Consider the following 19,143-nt stretch of genomic DNA (forward strand, 5'->3'; position numbering starts at 1 on the left):
CCATTAAAAACAGTCTCCATGGCTCAGGGCCCAGCCGACTGCAAACTACAAGGGGGAAAAGTGCCATATATTGCTGGCAAGTGACAGGAAGGAAAACAACACAAATTTCTAAACCAATCGTGACCTTGGCTAATGATCTGGTTTCAGGGTTCAATTCGTATCTGACTTGCTTTTATTCAGCTCTAGCTGTCAGTGGCAACATACTTATCACAGTTGTTTATACTGGGACGAAATGGGTGAAAACATTAACCTAAGAACCCAGAGACGGGTCAGATTAGGGCTCGCCAATGAATGCTGGGTATTTTGGAATAATGCGAACCTTTGAACTTGCCTTGTGAAGCCTCAAAATGAATTTGCCCTACACATGCCCCAACCTTCAACTCCATTTCCAAACTTTCCTTCCTTTTATCTGCTTGGCTTGACTCCCATCTGAGCCCAAGGAGCCTCTGCTCTGGTCCAGGCAACCCAAGCATTTCTACAAAATCTGAAGCTGCAATCAGAGTACATAAGCTGCCCCTGGTTCCCACTCTGTTTGCTTGATTTAGTCATGTAGCCCTTTACAATGTGCACAACATTCTCTTCTTTTCTCTTTGAGCCTCCAAACCCCATGAAGCAGGTTAGAGAAGTGATAGTCCAATTTTACACATGAGGAAATCGAGCCTCCCTGAGTCTGTGCTTACCAGCAGTGAGCAGCTCCATCAGAACACAAAACCCATTGTCCTGACTGCAGCCAGCTTTGCAGTGTAAAGTTTTTATCAAAAGAGAAGCTTTTTGTTTTTAGCAGTGTTAAGTTCCTTACTTGATGATAACTCATTGATTGGGTAAAGAAACACGACATAATGTCCAAGGAGTTATGAAGTTAGCAATGCCTTAAAATAAATTGTATTAATCACAATACCATTTACATACACTTGAAAATCACAAATGCATATTACCTGTTGTAAATATATACGTTATATGATTCAAATATAATGGCTTGTTCACACTTTAGGCCCAGTGTTTATGAATTTCAAATACCTATTGAAATAGACAATGCCAGGTTTCCATGTGGGTTTGCAGACCCCACCGGGTCCCTTGTTGGTAACCACTGTTCCATGCTTTGGATCTTTTGCTTCACTATTTAAATCTCTTTGACCGGAAGGTATTCATGTCTAAGCCAGGTTTTCACGTTCAGAAAAGAGTCACATGAGATTGAAGACAGTGGAAATTAAAAAAAAAAAAATTAAATGAGTAGGATCTGAAACATGAGGAAAATAGAAGGCAATAGAACAGAGAGTGGCCACAACAAAAAACCAATCCTCACGGCCGGGTTTCTGAAGCAGATGCAGAAGAGACCCCAACTCCTGTAACAAAATAGACAAGATGGCTGGGAGATTGTGAAACAATCACAATTTGCATTAAATCATCAGCTGTTTTCAGCACAGATGGGAAAAGCCTGTTATGAAACGTCGTAAGACATTTGCAGCGGGTTTCAAGCTGGACACACATTAAAAACATTCTTAAGCTTTTCTCATTGGGAATAAAAATGTAAATCACTTTTAGTGATGATTTTTTCTTTACATATCATTATTCTTTGTATTTTATTTTATTTTTGGTAAGGAGACGACATAGTAATAGCCAAGGGGAAATGATCCATTTCTAGAGTTGGATAGATAAAATTTATCTTCAAAGAGGCAGAATATTAATTATGCATAGAAAGAAACTTCTAGCTCTGAAATATTCCCAGTGAAACAAGTGGCTTATTTCACTCAAGACCCTAATCAAACCCAGTTCAGTGTCTCAGAGAGCAAGTGGGGGCCGTTCCTGCGATGCTTCAGAGCAGCGGGCTGAGTGTGGGCAGCTCCCAGGACCAGCCCTGCCTGGGGCGCTCCCTGGGGTTCTGCGAGAAGGGTCATGTCTACCCTTGGTTCCTTGCTCCTTTAAATGAACTGCGGGACTGTGAGGCCGGAGCCAGTAGCTGGTGCTCCAGGCCCCTCTCCTCTGATCCCGTGTCCCTAGAGAAGAGACATAGACAGCCACAGACTCAGTGTCTGGAAGAACTGGCTGGCCTAAGGAAACGAGTTTCCAATAACTAATCCAGCTGAACCAGGCACTTCCCTTGGCTCCGGCTCTCCTTCCCGTAAGCCAGGAAATGTTCTCTCCATTCAGTAGGGGATGGCTCCTCAGGGACTTCTAATCTCTGATTGGTTACTTCATATACTATGCTAGTATCTTTCGGTCCTTTTAGGTGTTCCCTCTGGATTAATTGAAAATCATGGATATCCTGTTTGTGTGATTTGTTCAAGGTAATTGTAAGGCCACGGAGAGGCCAATATTGATTTTTAAGGAAGATGCCACTTTATATGGCCTGAAATGTACGATGTAGAATGTGGAGTCAGTTTAGGAAAGATAATTATCTCATATTCATTCATTCATTCATTCATTCATTCATTCATTTATAGCTCCTGCTATATGCTAAGTGCTGTGCTAGATGCTGAGAATCCACCAGAGAATGTTACAGTCATATTGTAGAGGGGAAAAGCTCTGTAACAGTCACAGGGTGATACTTGGCAGAAAGAAAATAAAGGGGGATTATTGGATAGAAAATGAAAAGGAGCCAGTAGACAAAGATCTCAGTTGAGCGGAGATCTGAGGAGGTGAGGGAATCACGTGGCTACTTGAAGGAAGAGCATGCCCAGAAGGAACTGCCAGTGCAAATACCTGAGGCAGCAGAGTGCCTGGGACGCTCACAGCACAGTACGGGGGCCGGGCTTCGTGTTCTCTCCCAGGACGGTGGCTGAGGGAGACAGGGGCAGGAGGGTTTTTATGATTAATGAGCAGAGCTGGACAAGCAGAAAAGTCGGGACAAGAGTCAGGCGAAGGCACACAACAATGTTTGTCAACGGATTCTGGTCAAGGGGTGGTTGGAGTTGGGGGATTAGAGTCTTCAGTGAGGGCACACTTCGAGCAGAGATTAGGGAGGGAATAGTGATAGGTGTGACCAGGGGGCAGAAGCCAAGATCAACGGAGGTGAGGCAGGCAACAGAGAAACCAGTACGTTAGGAGGATCTTCTTTGTGGGTTTTGAAATCCACAGCAACGGCAAAAATATGGTTGCAAGACAGCGATTCAGGTGCTAAAATCCTCACAGAGTGAAGATTGATAGAAGACCACCACCAAGAGTGAAGTAAAACATATTGTACCGAATTAAGAGCTTCAAAGGCGTGTGGGGGTAGGGGTGGGGTGGGCGGTTAGGGAGAAAGGAGGACTCAGGACCTGGCAGTGTCAATAAGGAGTGACAGAGACACCTATCCCATTTCTAAATCCCAAATATGTGCTGTGTGAGCAAAAACCAGCCACCCCTGGAAAGCCTGGGGGTGTTGATTAGGGCAAGAAGCAGGTGGGGGATGGGCAAAGCCCTTTAGGGACATCAGACCTCATAACAAGTGTCCCCTCGAGGTCTTGGGCTGCTTCTGAGGTCTGAGGTAAAAGGGACACAGAGCAAGATCGAGTTCTGTGGTCTCTGAGGGGTGGTAGAAATTCAGTTCTAATCATTGCCTACTTCTCAGGTGCTGAGAGGCAGGAGTCTTGCAAGGACTATAGGGGCCCCTTGCGTTGGGGCAGAGTGCTGTAACTCCCCAAATCTCCAAACCTGCTTCATGCCACGTGTGCCTGTGTCTTGACGATAGACGTATTTGCACATTTAGTCACTCACTCGTTCAGGGGCTAATGGATACCAGACAAAGTGTGTCACTGTGCATTCACTGGTGAACTAAAGAGATATTGATGTTCTCATAAAAACTGCAGTTCAAAGGCAGAAGCGAACATTAATTAAATAAACACATTAATAAATGTAGTATGTTAAACTGTGACAAAGTCTCTCAAAGTGAAGTTGCTGTAAGCGAGGAGCAGGAGGAGGGCACATAATCAGGCTGAGGACGGTGAAAGTTTGGGAGGAAGGATGTGTAGGGTGAATTCGGGAAACCCAACAGGAATTTGACAATATATCAAGAACTTGGAAACCTCATCCCCTTTGAGGATGAACGGAGGGTGCATTTTCTGGAATGTACCTAAAGAAACAACCCAAAATGTGGACAGAGGTTTATACCCAAAGCTGTTAAAAAAACTAAAACAAAAACAAAAACATTGCTTATAAAAGAAAAATTGGAACCTAAACATGCAAAAATAGGGAACTAGCTAAGTAAATTATGGTATAAAATGTAGCACTGTGTTGTCAGTCATTATCAATGCTGATAAATACATTTCACCAACACAGAAATAAAATGACAATATAAGGTTCAATTAAAAAATTATGGCAGCAATGTCCACCATTGCCAAACTATGGAATGAGCCCAGATGTCCATCAACAAATGAATGGATAAAAAAGATGTGGTATATATATAGGCAATGGAATATTACTCAGCCATAAAAAAAAAAATGAACTCTTGCCATTTGCAATGATGTGGATGGAACTGGAGGGTATGATGCTAAGCGAAATAAGTCAGTCAGAGAAAGACAAATACCATATAATTTCACTCATATGTGGAATTTAAGAAACAAAACAGATGAACATAGGGGAAGGGAAGGAAAAATAAGGTAAAAATAGAGGGAGACAAACCATAAGAGATGCTGAACTCTAGGAAACAATCTGAGGGTTGCTGGAGGGGAAGAGAGTTGGGGGGGTAGGGTAGGTGGGTGATGGAAATTAAGGAGGGCACGTGATGTAATGAGCACTGGGTATTATATGCAACTGATGATTCACTGAATTCTACCCCGAAGTTAATAATACATTATATGTTAACTAAATTGGATTTAAATAAAAAATGTTTTTAAAAAGGGGATATGAGATTGTGCCCCAGCATGCATGCATGTATGCACATGTGTGTGCATATGTGTACGGGTGAAGGAAGGGAACAAGTACCCCTGATATTAACAAGAGTTTGCACTGAGTGTTTGCACTGGGATTGGTATTTACTTCTTTCTGTGTCTCCATTGAAATAAAGACAGTCACTTTATTTAACAGTTTTTCTTAAATTAAAAAATAATTTAAACTTTGTAGTTACCTTTTGTCTTTTCACTCCCTCCTTGACATTGGAGCTGGTCACATGGGATGGCAGTAGTCAGTCATCGAGGGTTTACTGAACACCCAGGGTGCCGGGCCTGCTGGCTGCTGGGGGAAAACATCTAAGGTCAGAACAGGGAGGCTCATCTGGCTTGAGGTGATCCAGGGTGACTCGGGGAGGAGCTGAGTCATGGGTTTGTGCTTTCATGAAAGGGTGGCACTGGGGAGGGAAGAGGAGGGAGGAGCCCTCCTGTGAGGAAAACCACCATGTGCAACTCGAAGAAGTGGGGCTTAACAACCCGTGTGAGTGTGAACAGCTGTGTGGAGACAGATGTGGGCACCTGGGCTGGACTAGGCAGAGGGGAGGGGGAGCGGAGCAAGCTGCATAGGCGCTTAGACACCAGGGGCCCATTGGGGGAGAAATGGCAGGCTCTTGAGCATTCGCTTACTCATGAATTCACCACATTCTTGTTGAGTGTGTCAGGCACTGTTTGAGGAGCTTGGGATATATTAGTGAACAGATCAAATAAAAATCCCTGCCCTCATCTGGCTGACATTTGAGTATGTGTTGGGGGAATTGGGCACTGGGGGGAGGAAGACCATAAGCAACTGACTCAATAAGTAAATGTTACAGTGTAGGAAGAGTGCTGCATAGTCGGGAAAAAGCAAGCAGGCACATTTGTGGAGGGTGGGGGCTGGTTGCAGTACTGAATGGGGGGTCACAGCAAGCCTCATGAGGCCTCACTCACGCAAAGGCTGGAAAACAGGTTCTGAGCCGTGTAAGGACAGATGAAGGCTGGGCTGAAGTTGCTGGTAGTGACGAGTCCTAGAGTGAGTGGCTAAGGTACGCGAATGATAACTGGAAGACTGCTGTGTAAGGGAGAGATGTTGTCACCATGAATACCAACATCACCACAGAGGAAGGCAGGAGCCACACCAGTGAAAGTGGCATTGAGGTGGGATACAATGAGACCCGTGTAGGGTGATTGGGGTGGGGTGGGGTCCAATGGAATGAGATTCAAAGATGAGGAGAGTTTTGAGGAGAGAAGGTAGGTTTGGAGCCATCATGGGGGTAAAGGAAGAGGTCTACTCACACTCCAGGCCCAGGATTGTGAGGTACAGGAGGCCAACTGCTCCCCTTTATGGAGGGAAGCCAGGCCTCGCACACCTGGGGTTCAGAGAGGAGGTTGAGAATGCAGACTTTGCATTCAGTGAATTCCTAAGCACTGGGGCTGGTCTCTGAAATGAAATAGGCAGGAATTGGTGGGGAAAAGAAAAGATGGTGGAGGAGTAGGAGACCCTATTCCAACCAGTCCCTGGAATTGAGTTGGATATCTACCAGACCATTCTGAACACCCATGAAATCAGCCTGAGATGTAAGAAGATAGATCTGGATCTTTACAAACAGAATATCACAGGTGGTTGGTTTCGAGGTATGAAGCGGGGAGCCATGATTCTGTGGGCACATATCCAAAGATAAAGGGAGGGAGGAGGGAGCCATGGGGATCCTGCACCACCGATGAGCGATAGCCTCCCACGCTGGGGATGGGGCACAGACTCGCAGAGTAGTAGCAACTGGGAAAGGACTTTAGGGCAGCCCCCCGGCTTGAAACCTGGAGCTGCAGGGGCTCACATGTGAACTGGGGGCAGCTGGCGATTTTAGAAGCACAAAGGGCAGAGATGTGCCCCCATGCCCTGACCTGGAGGAAAGGACCGGGGCTGAGGGCCACACAGCCCAGGAGCTGCAGTTTTTAGCAGCACAGACAGAAATGGAGACAGCGTGGCCTGGGAAGCTCACTGAAGAACAGACTGCGATCTCTCTGCTCTAAGGCAGAGGGTTGGATATGATCTCTTCTGCTCTGACTCTCGGAAGAGACCCTGAAAGCAGCCAGGGAAAGCCGCCAAAGAACAAAAGTCCCCCCAAACCGGTTTTCACTGAGCCCGTCCCCCGCCACAGGGGGCAGGGCAGCTCTGCCCAAACAGGGTTGCCTGAGTAACAACACAGCAGGCCCCTCCCCCAGAAAACAGGCTGGGAGAAAAAGAGGCCAGCAACTGTAAGGTCCCTATAAAAGAGGTGCATCTTGCTTGGGTTGTGGTCAATAATTTGGACTCTGTACATTCCCTAAGCCACCCCTTAGCAGAACGACTAGGAGGAGGAACCCCCAAAATAGGAAAGACTCAAAGACTGTGACTACTTCTGCCACAGATTTACAAATGGATACAGATATAACCAAGATGTCAGAGATGGAATTCAGGGTAGCAATTGTGAAGACAATAGCTAGAATGGAGAAATCGATTAATGGCAACATAGAGTCTCTAAGGGCAGAAATGAAAGCTGAACTGGCAGAACTTAAAAATGCTATCAGTGAGATCCAATCTAATCCAGATAATCTAACAGCTAGGGTAAGTGAGGCAGAAGAACGAATTAGTGATCTAGAAGACCAATTCATAGACAAGAAGGAAACAGAGGAGGCCAGGGAAAAACAACTCAAAATCCATGAAAATACAATCAGAGAAATAAGTGACACCATGAAACATTTCAATGTCAGAATTATTGGGATCCCTGAGGGGGTGGAGAGAGAGAGAGGACTAGAAGATATATTTGAGCAAATTGTAGCTGAGAACTTCCCTAATTTGAGGAATGAAACAAACATTCATGTCCTAGAGGCAGAAAGGACCCCTCCCAAGATCAAGGAAAACAGGCCAACATCCCAGCATGTAATAGTAAAACTCGCAATTCTCAGAACCAAGGAAATCATCTTAAGGGCAGTTAGGGAGAAGAGATTCCTTACGTACAGAGGGAGGAACATCAGAATAACGTCAGACCTATCCACAGAGACCTGGCAAGCCAGAAAGGGCTGGCAAGACATATTCAGGGTACTAAACGAGAAGAACATGCAGCCAAGAATACTTTATCCAGCAAGGCTGTCATTTAGAATGGATGGAGAGATGCAGAGCTTCCAAGACCAGCAGAAACTGAAAGAATATGTGACCACTAAGCCGGCCCTGCAAGAAATATTAAGGGGGGTTCTATAAAAGGTGAAAGACCCCAAGAGTGATATAGAACAGAAATTTACAGGGACAATCTATAGAAACAAGGACTTCACAGGCAACATGATGACAATAAATTCATATCTTTCAATAATCACTCTCAACATGAACAGCCTAAATGCTCCCATAAAATGTCACAGGGTTGCAGATTGGATAAAAAGGCAGGACCCATCTGTATGCTGTCTACAAGAGATCATTTTGAAACTAAAGATACATCCAGACTGAAAGTGAAGGGATGAAGAGCCAACTTCCATGCCAACAGACCTCAAAAGAAAGCTGGGGTAGCAATTCTTATAACAGACAAATTAGATTTTAAGCTAAAGACTGTAGTTAGAGACACAGAAGGACAATATATCATTCTTAAAGGGTCTAATCCAACAAGAAGATCTAACAATTGTAAATATCTACTTCCCCAACTTGGGAGCAGCCATCTACATAAGCCAACTGTTAAACAAAATAAAGAGTCATACTGATAATAATATGTTAATTGTAGGAGACCTCAATACTTCACTCTTGCAAATAGACAGATCCTCTAAGCAGAAAATCAACAAAGAAACAAGAGCTTTGAATGACACACTGGATCAGATGGACCTCAAGGATATATACAGAACATTCCACCCTAAAACAACAGAATACTCATTCTTCTCGAGCACACACAGAACTTTCTCCAGAATAGACAACATACTGGGTCACAAATCAGGTCTCAACTGATACCAAAAGACTGAGATTATTCCCTGCATCTTCTCAGACCTGCTTTAAAACTGGAACTCAGTCACAAGAAAAAATTTGTAAGAAATTCAAACACTTGGAAGCTAAAGACCACTCTGCTCAAGAATGTTTTGGTCAACCAGGAAATCAAAGAAGTACTTAAACAATTCATGGAAACCAGTGAGAACAAAAATTCAGCAGTCCAAAACCTATGGGATACTGCAAAGGTGGTCCTAAGGGGGAAATACATAGCCATCCAAGCCTCAACCCCCCAAAAATAGGAAAATCCTGAATTCACCAACTAACTTTACATCTTAAAAAACTAGAGAAAAAGCAACAAACAAAGCCTAAGCCATGCACTAGAAGAGAAATAATTGAGAATAGAGATCAACGAATTAGAAACCAGAAACATAGTAGATCAGATCAACAAAACTAGAAGCTGGTTCTTTGAAAGAATTAATAAGATCTATAAACCACTGGCCAGACTTATCCAAAAGAAAAGAGAAAGGACCCAAATTAATAAAATTATGAATGAAAGGGGAGAGATCACGACTAACACTAAGGAAATAGAAACAATTATTAGAAATTATTATCAACAACTATATGCCAATAAATTAAGCAACCTGGAAGAAATGGAGGCCTTCCTGGAAACCTATAAACTGCCAAGACTGAAACAGGATGAAATTGACAACCTGAATAAGCCAATAACCAGTAACGAGATGGAAGCAGTGATCAAAAACCTCCCAAAAAACAAGAGTCCAGGGCCTGATGGATTCCCTGTGGCATTCTACCAAACATTCAAAGAAGAAATAATACCTATTCTCCTGAAGCTGTTTCAAAAAATAGAAACAGAAGGAAAGCTTCCAGACTCATTCTGTGAGGCCAGAATTCCCTTAATCCCCAAGCCAGGCAAAGACCCCATCAAAAAGGAGAATTTCAGACCAGTATCCCTGATGAATATGGATTCCAAAATTCTCACCAAAATCCTAGCTAATAGGATCCACCAATACATTAAAAGGATAATCCTCTACGACCAAGTGGGATTTATCCCCGGGATACAAGGGTGGTTCAACATTCACAAATCAATCATTGTGATAGAACACATTAATAACAGGAGAGAAAAGAACCATATGGTCCTCTCAATTGATGCAGAAAAGGCATTTCACAAAATACAGCATCCTTTCCTGATTAAAACTCTTCAGAGTATAGGGATAGAGGGAACATTCCTCAAGTTCATAAAATCCATCTATGAAAAACCCACAGCAAATATCATCCTCAATGGGGAAAGGATGCGAGCCTTTCCCTTAAGATCAGGAACACATCAAGGATGCCCACTCTCACCACTATAGTTCAACATAGTACTAGAAGTCCTAGTAACAGCAATCAGACAACAAAAAGAAACAAAAGTATTCAAATTGGCAAAGAAGAAGTCAAACTCTCTCTCTCTTCGCAGATGACATGATACTTTATGTGGAAAATCCAAAAGGTTCCACCCCCGAATTACTAGAACTCATACAGCAATTCAGTAATGTGGCAGGATACAAAATCAATGCACAGAAGTCAGTCGCTTTCTTATACAATAACAGTGCAACTGTAGAAAGAGAAATTAGAAAAACGATTCCATTTATTATAGCACCAAAAACCATAAGATACCTCGGAATAAATCTAACCAAAGAGGTAAATGATCTATACTCTAGGAACTACAGAACACTCATGAAAGAAATTGAAGAAGACACAGAAAGATGGAAAAACATTCCATGCTCATGGATCGGAAGAATAAACATTGTTAAAATGTCTCTGCTACCCAGAGCAATCTATGCCTTCAATGCCATCCTGATCAAAATTCCAATGACATTTTTCCAAGTGTTGGAACAAACAATCCTAAAATTTGTATGGAATCAGGAAAGACCCTGAATCACCAAGGAAATGTTGAAAAAGAAAAACAAAGTGGGGAGCATCATGTTGCCTGATTTCAAGCTATATTACAAAGCAGCGATCACCAAGACAGCATGGTACTGGCACAAAAACAGACATATAGACCAATGGAACAGAATAGAGAGCCCAGATATGGACCCTCAACTCTATGGTCAAATAATCTTCAACAAAGCAGGAAAAAATATGCAATGGAAAAAAGACAGTCTCTTCAATAAATGGTGCTGGGAAAATTGGACAGCCACATGCAGAAGAAAGAAACTCGACCATTCTCTAACACCATACACAAAGATAAACTCAAAATGGATGAAAGACGTCAATGTGAGACAGTATTCCATCAAAATCCTAGAGGAGAACATAGGCAGTAAACTCTTTGACATTGGCCACAGCAACTTCTTTCAAGATACATCTCCAAAGGCTAGTGAAGCAAAAGAAAAAATGAACTTTTGGGACTTCATCAAGATAAAAAGCCTCTGCACAGCCAAGAAAATAGTCAACAAAACGAAGAGGCAACCCACAGAATGGGAGAAGATATTTGCAAATGACACTACAGACAAAGTGCTTATTTCCAAGGTCTATAAAGAACTTCTCAAACTTAACACCCAAAACACAAATAATCAAATCCAAAAATGGGCAGAAGACATGAACAGACACTTCTCCAAAAAAGACATACAAATGGCTAACAGACACATGAAAAAATGTTCATCATCATTAGCCATGAGGGAAATTCAAATCAAAACCACATTGAGATACCACCTTACACCAGTTAGAATGGCAAAAATTGACAAGGCAAGAAACAACAAATGTTGGAGAGGTTGTGGAGAAAGGGGAACCCTCTTACACTGTTGATGGGAATGCAAGTTGGTACAGCCACTTTGGAAAACAGTGTGGAGTTACCTCAAAAAATTAAAAATAGAACTACCCTATGACCCAGCAATTGCACTTCTGGGTATTTACCCCAAAGATACAGATGTAGTGAAAAGAAGGGCCATATGCACCCCAGTGTTCATAGCAGCAATGTCCGCAATAGCCAAACTGTGGAAAGAGCCGAGATGCCCTTCAACAGATGAATGGATAAAGAAGATGTGGTCCATATATACAATGGAATATTTTTCAGCCATCAGAAAGGATAACTATCCACCACTTGCATCAACATGGATGGAACTGGAGGGGATTATGCTAAGTGAAATAAGTCCAGCAGAGAAAGTCGATTATCATATGGTTTCACTTATTTGTGGAACATAAGGAATAGTGTGGAGGACATTAGGAGAAGGAAGGGAAAAGTGAGGGGGGGGGAATCGGAGGGGGAGACGAACCATGAGAGACTATGGACTCTGAGAAACAAACTGAGGGTTTTAGAGGCAAGGGGGTGGGGGGATGGGTTAGCCCGGGGATGGGTATTAAGGAGGGCACGTACCGCATGGAGCACTGGGTGTTATACGCAAACAATGAATCATGGATCACTACATCAAAACTAATGATGTACTGTAAGGTGACTAACATAACATAATAAAATTAAATTAAATTAAAAAAATAGAAATTGGCAGGAATTGAAAACAAAATGGCAGATGTACAGAGCTTTCTCAGGTTTAGAATGTGAGGGATGAGGCATGCCCTGGGAATCTGGGGCTTCTGGCAATGACTGTCATAAACAGTAAAAATGGGCTTCATGGTGGCAGGGCCATGACTAGGGGAGTCAGTGAAGCAATCTGGTGAAGCTACGGCACACGCTGAGCCTAGGCCTCCTCTTGACTCCCGTAGAAGGAAAGAAGGCCTGTCTTCACACCAGGATGCCGGGCTCACTGTTGACTCATGAGGAACATCCATGGCTCCCTCATGCCCCCACTGGGTTGATTTGAAGATGTCTGGGGAAGCCATCCTGAGGAGCAAGCTGCGGAATAGTTTGGATAAGGGCAACATTTCAGGAAAATTAACTGCGTAACATGTACAGGTAGATGGATAGAAAGATTAGCTAAAAGATGGAAGGCCACACAGTACAGTATCAGTATTTGCAGAAACCCAAAGAAATGCAACTGAATTTCTTGGAGGGCAACTTGGTTTATCAGGAGATTGATTGATTTGATTGATTGATTGATTTAAATTCAATTAGCCAACATATAGTAGTACATCATTAGTTTTTAATGTAATGTTCAATGATTTATTAGTTGCGTATAACACCCAGCGCTCATCACCTCACGTGCCCTCCTTAACGCCCATCACCCACTTACCCCATCCCTCCACCCACGTCCTTTTCCACAACCTTCAGTTTGTTTCACATGGTTTGTCTCCCTCTCTGATTTCTTCCCCTTCAGTTTTCCCTCCCTTCCCCTATGGTCCTCTGCACGATTCCTTAAATTCCACATATGAGTGAAACCATATGACAATTGTCTTTCTCTGTTTGACTTATTTCACTTAGCATAATACCCTCCAGTCCCATCCATGTTGATGTAAAAGTTGGGTATTCATCCTTTCTGATGGCTGAGTAATATTCCATTGCATATATGGACCACATCTTCTTTATCCATGCATCTGTCAGTGGACATCTTGACTCCTTCCACAGCTTGGACGTTGCGGACATTGCTGCTATGAACATCGGGGTGCCTGTGACCCTTCTTTTCACTACATCTGTATCTTTGGGGTAAATACCCAGTAGTGCAATGGAAATTTAATGAGCGACCCACTTAAGATATTTGGTGGCGGTGATGATGTTTAGGGACTTTGTCTTGGACATATTGACATGATTCTCTTTCAGTGGTGTACTGTGTGCCTTAGTCTGGGTCTTTGAGGAGCAGTCACCAAGATGAGCTTGGATGTATGATAGATGAGTTGGGGGGAATGCTGGTGGGGGGTGACCGGAGGGAACCAGAGAAACCTGGGAGAGTCATCTGACCGTGATGCACTTCCAAGTGCTGTGAGGAAGAGAGGGGAGGAAGAAAGGCCATAGACTACGGGGAAGTTCTAGGAAAGTTTCATAAGGCCTATGCGGAGTCCTTGTGCCAAAATCAACTGTCAGAGGAGAGTCAAAGCAAGTCTGCATTAGTATCTGTGCTACACTCTTGGCTGGGAGAAGCTCCCGGAAAGTGTGGCCTCGATACAAAGGCATGGGTGGATTTTAAGGGGACTGGAACAAGGACCCTCAGTCAACTACATTGGGGGTCTAGTAGAGAATCCCAGAGGCTCACCTTCATGGTAGCCAGGTCCATGGTGGTAACTCTCCATTCACGATGATTTCCTGAATCATCTGCATTCCATCTATCATCCAATAGACTTTGTGTTGATCTAAGCCCCTCTTGCCTGGGATACCTTCCCACCTGTCACATATCTTAGAACATAGTTGAGACCAAATGGCAGGACAGAGGGGTACTGTCTTACCACAGGTGTCTTCAGGTTTATCTTCTTTTCCTCAAAATAGCTCAAAATCATTATTTTTATTATCAATGTTACAGTGTAACAATACCTCAATAATATAATAAATGTACTTTTGTATAGGGGGTTAATTTTTCCTCAGTAAAACACCCATGCAGATCATGAAAGTTCTAAGAAGTGAAGATCTTTTCTCTGATACACTGAAATATATTGCTTACTATTAAGATTGGTAACTGAAGTTGGAAATATTGTCCACGTAGAATGATAAAAAGTGCCACATTTCAAGCAGTCTCTCTTCATGAGTCTATGTTACAAGATGCCTCAGAGAAAGAAGATGTGCTCTAATACCATTTCCAGTGGACAAAACGTTGAGTGTGCTAACCTATAGGCTGGGGGCAGCAAATATTCTACTCTGTATCTGAGACGGCTGCTCCTCCCCACCCCCAGGTTATTGCCAACTTAAAGCCCTTTAATGTTTAGATTGGCTCCTGTCTGGGAATAACTATCTCTTCTTAACTGGTAACCATTCCATGTTCTGTGGGTAAGCATAACTGATCAAAATGAGTTTGGCTGCTCTCGAAACCCACTTGCTCAGCGGGGATTTGTTGGTATTGACCAGTGACCTAGACTGTGGGAGGAATAGAGAAACTACCTGCCATTCAGCATGTGTGGGAGAGGTTCCTTCCCCCTTTTTTTTTGAAAAAAGCTAAGTGCAAAAGGCCCCAGAGGGTTTCTAACCACCCTGAGGCTGTTTCAGAAACAAAACATCCTCTTCGCCCCTTTCCTTAATCATGGATTCAGTAGCCAGAGCAAGCAAAAGTTCTCTTGCAATGATGAACTTTTGGCTTGATCTTTTCTGAGTAGCCTTTACTGAAAGATTTTAAAGTTTAATCAGAAAAAAAGAACTGTTTAAAGGTTCAGCTTTTGCAAATACCAGAAAGAAGAGTTCTCACTTAGCTGTTGAGTGATTTCCAGGACAGAGTCACACTCTAGTAGAGGAGGAACTTGGAGCTTCCTGTGGGATATACATGTTCTCCACAGGGCAAAGATCACCCCAGGATCTCTCTCCTCCTATTTACGGTCCAAGTCACAACCCTTCCAGAATATGTCCACATGATGACTATTTTTCACGAGAGCTCAAATGGAGAGTGAGCCAGAGATACAGAGAACTCATGTAGCACAATGGGCATTTGGGGTAGAAGTTTCCCAGCTCATCCCTGGGAGGACAAGGAACGAGCACATGGCAATTTGAATCCTGAGATAACAAAAAGCTGAGGAGTCTCGAGCCACATGATTACTATTTAATAATGTTGGCCATTAGGAGACCGTCAAAGATTCATGTTCTGGTTAGGAGTGCCAACTTTCCTCTCGAGTCTCGGAGAGACTGGCAAAAATGCTGGCTTTGGCAGATGGCCTCTTGGCCCAGGTGAGAGTATTGATCACACTTGAGTGGTAGGAAATGCGACTCCCTCTCTGATTAAAAGTTTCTTATGAAGGAGAACAAAGGCCTAAGGTGGTTGGCACGCTTAATAGCCTACATTAAAGAAATCTCTACATTAAGGAGTATCTGTTGCCCAAATCTACATTCTGATTGTTGCCACAGTGTAACTTTAATGGACCGGTTATTGTTCTTTTTTCATTTCAGATGCTGTATTTCCTTTTTTTTAGAGAGAGAGAGAGAGTGAGAAAGCATAGGGTGGGGGCAGAGGGAGAGGGAGAGAAAGAATCTTAAGCAGGCTCCATGCCCAGTGTGGAGCCCAACGCAGACCTTGATCTCACAACCCTGAGATCATGCCCTGAACTGAAATCAAGAGTCGGACGCTTAACTGACTGAGCCACCCAGGTGCCCTCAGATGCTGTATCCTTATTTAGTCTGACTTAATCATCATGCAACTTCTCTTCGCCCATTTTTTGGAAAATAAACCTTACTAAGATCTGTGGTTTTTTCCTGTGAAAATGGGACCATCAGCTGGGGAAAAAAAAACCGTGAAAACTAGGATTTTTAGGGATCCACATGTTAAATCCCATTTTGGGAATCTGAAGGTGAAATTCCCAAGGACTTGTAGCAACACCTTATGAAGTGATTCATCTGCATGCCACAGGACTCAGGTCCAACTAAATGCCAATACCTTGGGCCACTGTTTTAAAAATAGTTGGAGCCCTTTGATACCCCATTAGTGCATCCTATGTTCTTGATCTCAGGCTGGCTCTAAGGCATGATTCTGATGCCTTGATCTCCATATTGTTCTTTTCACCCAGTTAACCTCAGGATTTGTTTAATTCTAGTGTGTGTTGTAGGCTTATTTCTGGCTTTGGCTTTACTTCTATACTGAGCAGGTCCTTCTTTGGTGACCCATGCTCTGCTATCTTTTGGTTTGACCAAATGGTTCAAAGTCTCTCCAAATGTACCCCAGGCTTGGATGACACTCTGTTGTCCCCAGATAGCAGCCAAGGGCACTACATCTATCACTTCCGATAGGTTGACTTTAGGAAATTAATTGACTGTGAAATTAACCTGGCTGCTCCTGGTTTTTTTCTCATAGTAGGCACTCAATAAATGTTTGTCAAGTGAATGCTTTGTATGAAATTTTACTTAAAGGAATTAAAAAAATGTTTCTCCTTTGGGGCCAATTTTCCTTTTTGCAATTAAAACGATCATGTGGTGTTTCTGTAAACAATAATAGGGAATAGAAGTTATAGGAAAAGAGATATTGGTGTGACTCTAAAGAGAAACTTAAGACAAATGCTCTTAGACTTGAGTGACTGTATTTGTGAGCTATCCCTAATGAAATTCAACACATTTTCATAAAATTGGGTTGATGGAATTTTGACCCTCTCCTTCTCAGTTTTGATTTGAGATCCCTTTGTTTATTGTCCTCCTCTGGCATCTGTCCAGGGCCTTCTCTCACTCTGTCCCTTCCCTGCACAGTCTCTTCCTGTGCCATCTCATGTCGAGGGCTCCCAGCCCCAGTATCTCTGTGACCCTCAGCTCTCTCGGGGTCTGCACTTGGCCTGCCTTGCTCTTGCCTGAGGCCCAGGGAGATCCTGCCTCTGCTGCTGGGGCCTTTTTGAATTCACCAATGCCTATGCCTGAGGCCTGCTTTCCTGGAGCCCTCAATGCCCCACTGGGGCTCACAGTTCCCCTCTGATTGCCCTGTTGCGGGTAGAATTGTCCTTAGCCTTGCTTGTGACACAATTTACTGCAAGGTCAAGGAGCATGGGCTTGAGTCAGCTGACCTGGGTTTGAATCCCAGCTTTGCCACTTACTCACTAGATGATCTTCGGTTTTAACCCCTCCAAGCCTCAGTATCCTCATCTGTGAAATGGGGACAGCAATAGTACTTACTTCACAGGGTTGTTTAAAGGATTACCTGATAATACAACTGCTTAGTTCCATGCTTAGAACATAACAAGTGCCCCCCCCAATGTTTGTTTTTATTCTTCACAGATCATTCCTTTGTGAAAGTATCTCCTTAGGTTTTTCCCAGGGTGGTCCCCTTCTGTCTAAGGGGCTCAGAAGGGATTTGCACAGGGATGCTCAGAAAACTATATCAAGAACAGACAATCTCTCTGCTCTTCATCCCCCATCCACTGGTCCCTCTTTCCTGTTCCCTCCTCTCCTCCAGCAGATTTTGATATAAACTGACTGGTGGAAGCTTTGGGTCTGCAGTTCATCATGTGCTCAGAGCACCTGCACCCAGGCTGGGACCTGGTTCCCAATCATCTTTCCAGGATTAAGGATTTGACTTTTACTCCATGAGCAGAAACTCTCATTCCCAGAAGAACCTGCTCGTCTTGCCAGGCCTGCTGATGACTGATAGCACTGTTGCTTCCTGAGGATTAGGTGAATGCATTCAGGATATTTACTCTGACTCCTTTTTGGGTTTGTTATGCTTCTGAGGGAATTTCCCCACATGTTTATATGATGGTTGCATAAATAACTACAAAACTGTAATTTGTTTTTTGAAGCTTATTATTCTCCTTAAGTTTCTTAAATTATTTAAAATTATCTGGTTTCTTGGGAAGTAGCTGCGTTTCAGAGTAATTTAATTCTATACTGTGGGGAACAATTGGGTACTGTCTGGGGGGACACACTAAAAAAACCTATTAAGTCTACTCATTCCTTAATTTTCCTGATTCTGCAGCTCAGTGAGGATATGGTCTCAGGTAAGAGAATATTTGTCCATTACCCAGCTTGCACAGATGTTGCAAGAATTCTCAAATGACTCTTTCTTGCTTTTGTTTTTGTTTTGTTTCTTTTGCAACGAGAAGGACTCTGTGCATGAAAACAGGCCAGCATATAGCAGTGACGCCCAACTGTGAACAAGCAGTGTCCGGCTTAGGTGGACACACCAAGCACTGAGGAACACAAGCATTCTGACCCTGAATAGTCCCTGGTGGTCAGGGCCAGGCTGACCAAGGGGTGACTTTCTAGACTCTTCAGTGCTAGCTACACTTAGACTTTCCAGTTTGGGCTATACCTTGGAGCCAGACCATCCTTCCTCAGAACCAACATTATCAAGCCATTCTGTGGCTCAATCTTCATGGTGTATGACAAGATGTCCACCTTCCTTAGCCTGGCTTTGAGGCTATGACCCAGACTTACCTTTCTAGCCTTTTCTCCCATTACATCCCATCTCTAAACCAGCCCTCCTATCAGATGGCATTCTGTATTCCTGTCTGATTCTTGGGTCTATGACATCACTCTGGACTGGAAAGTCTCCCACCCCACCCCTAACCATCAGCCAATCTCCTTCCCAAATCCTTTTCACCCCTCAAAGTCCAACACCATTTCTATCTCCTCCTATAAAAAACTCCCTCTGCCTGCTCCAGCCACATGATTTCTCTCCACACAGAGAATTACATATTCGATTACATATTCTACCCACTGAGCACTTCTTATGCTTGGTTCTTTATTCTTGTTAATGCGTTTGTGTGCTCACATCTTATTGGTCTTTGGTCTATTGGCTTTCTGGAGGAGAAGACTATATTTGTGTGTTTCTCTATTCCCCATGGTGCTTTCCTTGGGGTGGCTTTCCTGAAGTG

General features: G+C 43.3%; 1 long non-coding RNA gene across 1 annotated transcript; it reads right to left on the reverse strand.

Moving 5' to 3' along the window:
* Positions 1-874: 874 nt before the first annotated feature.
* LOC112834353 (uncharacterized) lies at positions 875-18,759 on the reverse strand. Its single transcript, XR_003210864.2, has 4 exons — positions 18,704-18,759; positions 17,365-17,413; positions 5,042-5,148; positions 875-1,343 (listed from the first exon to the last, which is right to left on the reverse strand). It is a non-coding gene; the product is annotated as an uncharacterized lncRNA (long non-coding RNA).
* Between the last annotated feature and the right edge of the window lie 384 nt (positions 18,760-19,143).

This window comes from Callorhinus ursinus, unplaced genomic scaffold, assembly GCF_003265705.2.
Source record: "Callorhinus ursinus isolate GAN/ISIS: 27379988/994484 unplaced genomic scaffold, GSC_fseal_2.0 scaffold62, whole genome shotgun sequence".
Taxonomy (NCBI): Eukaryota; Metazoa; Chordata; class Mammalia; order Carnivora; family Otariidae; genus Callorhinus; species Callorhinus ursinus.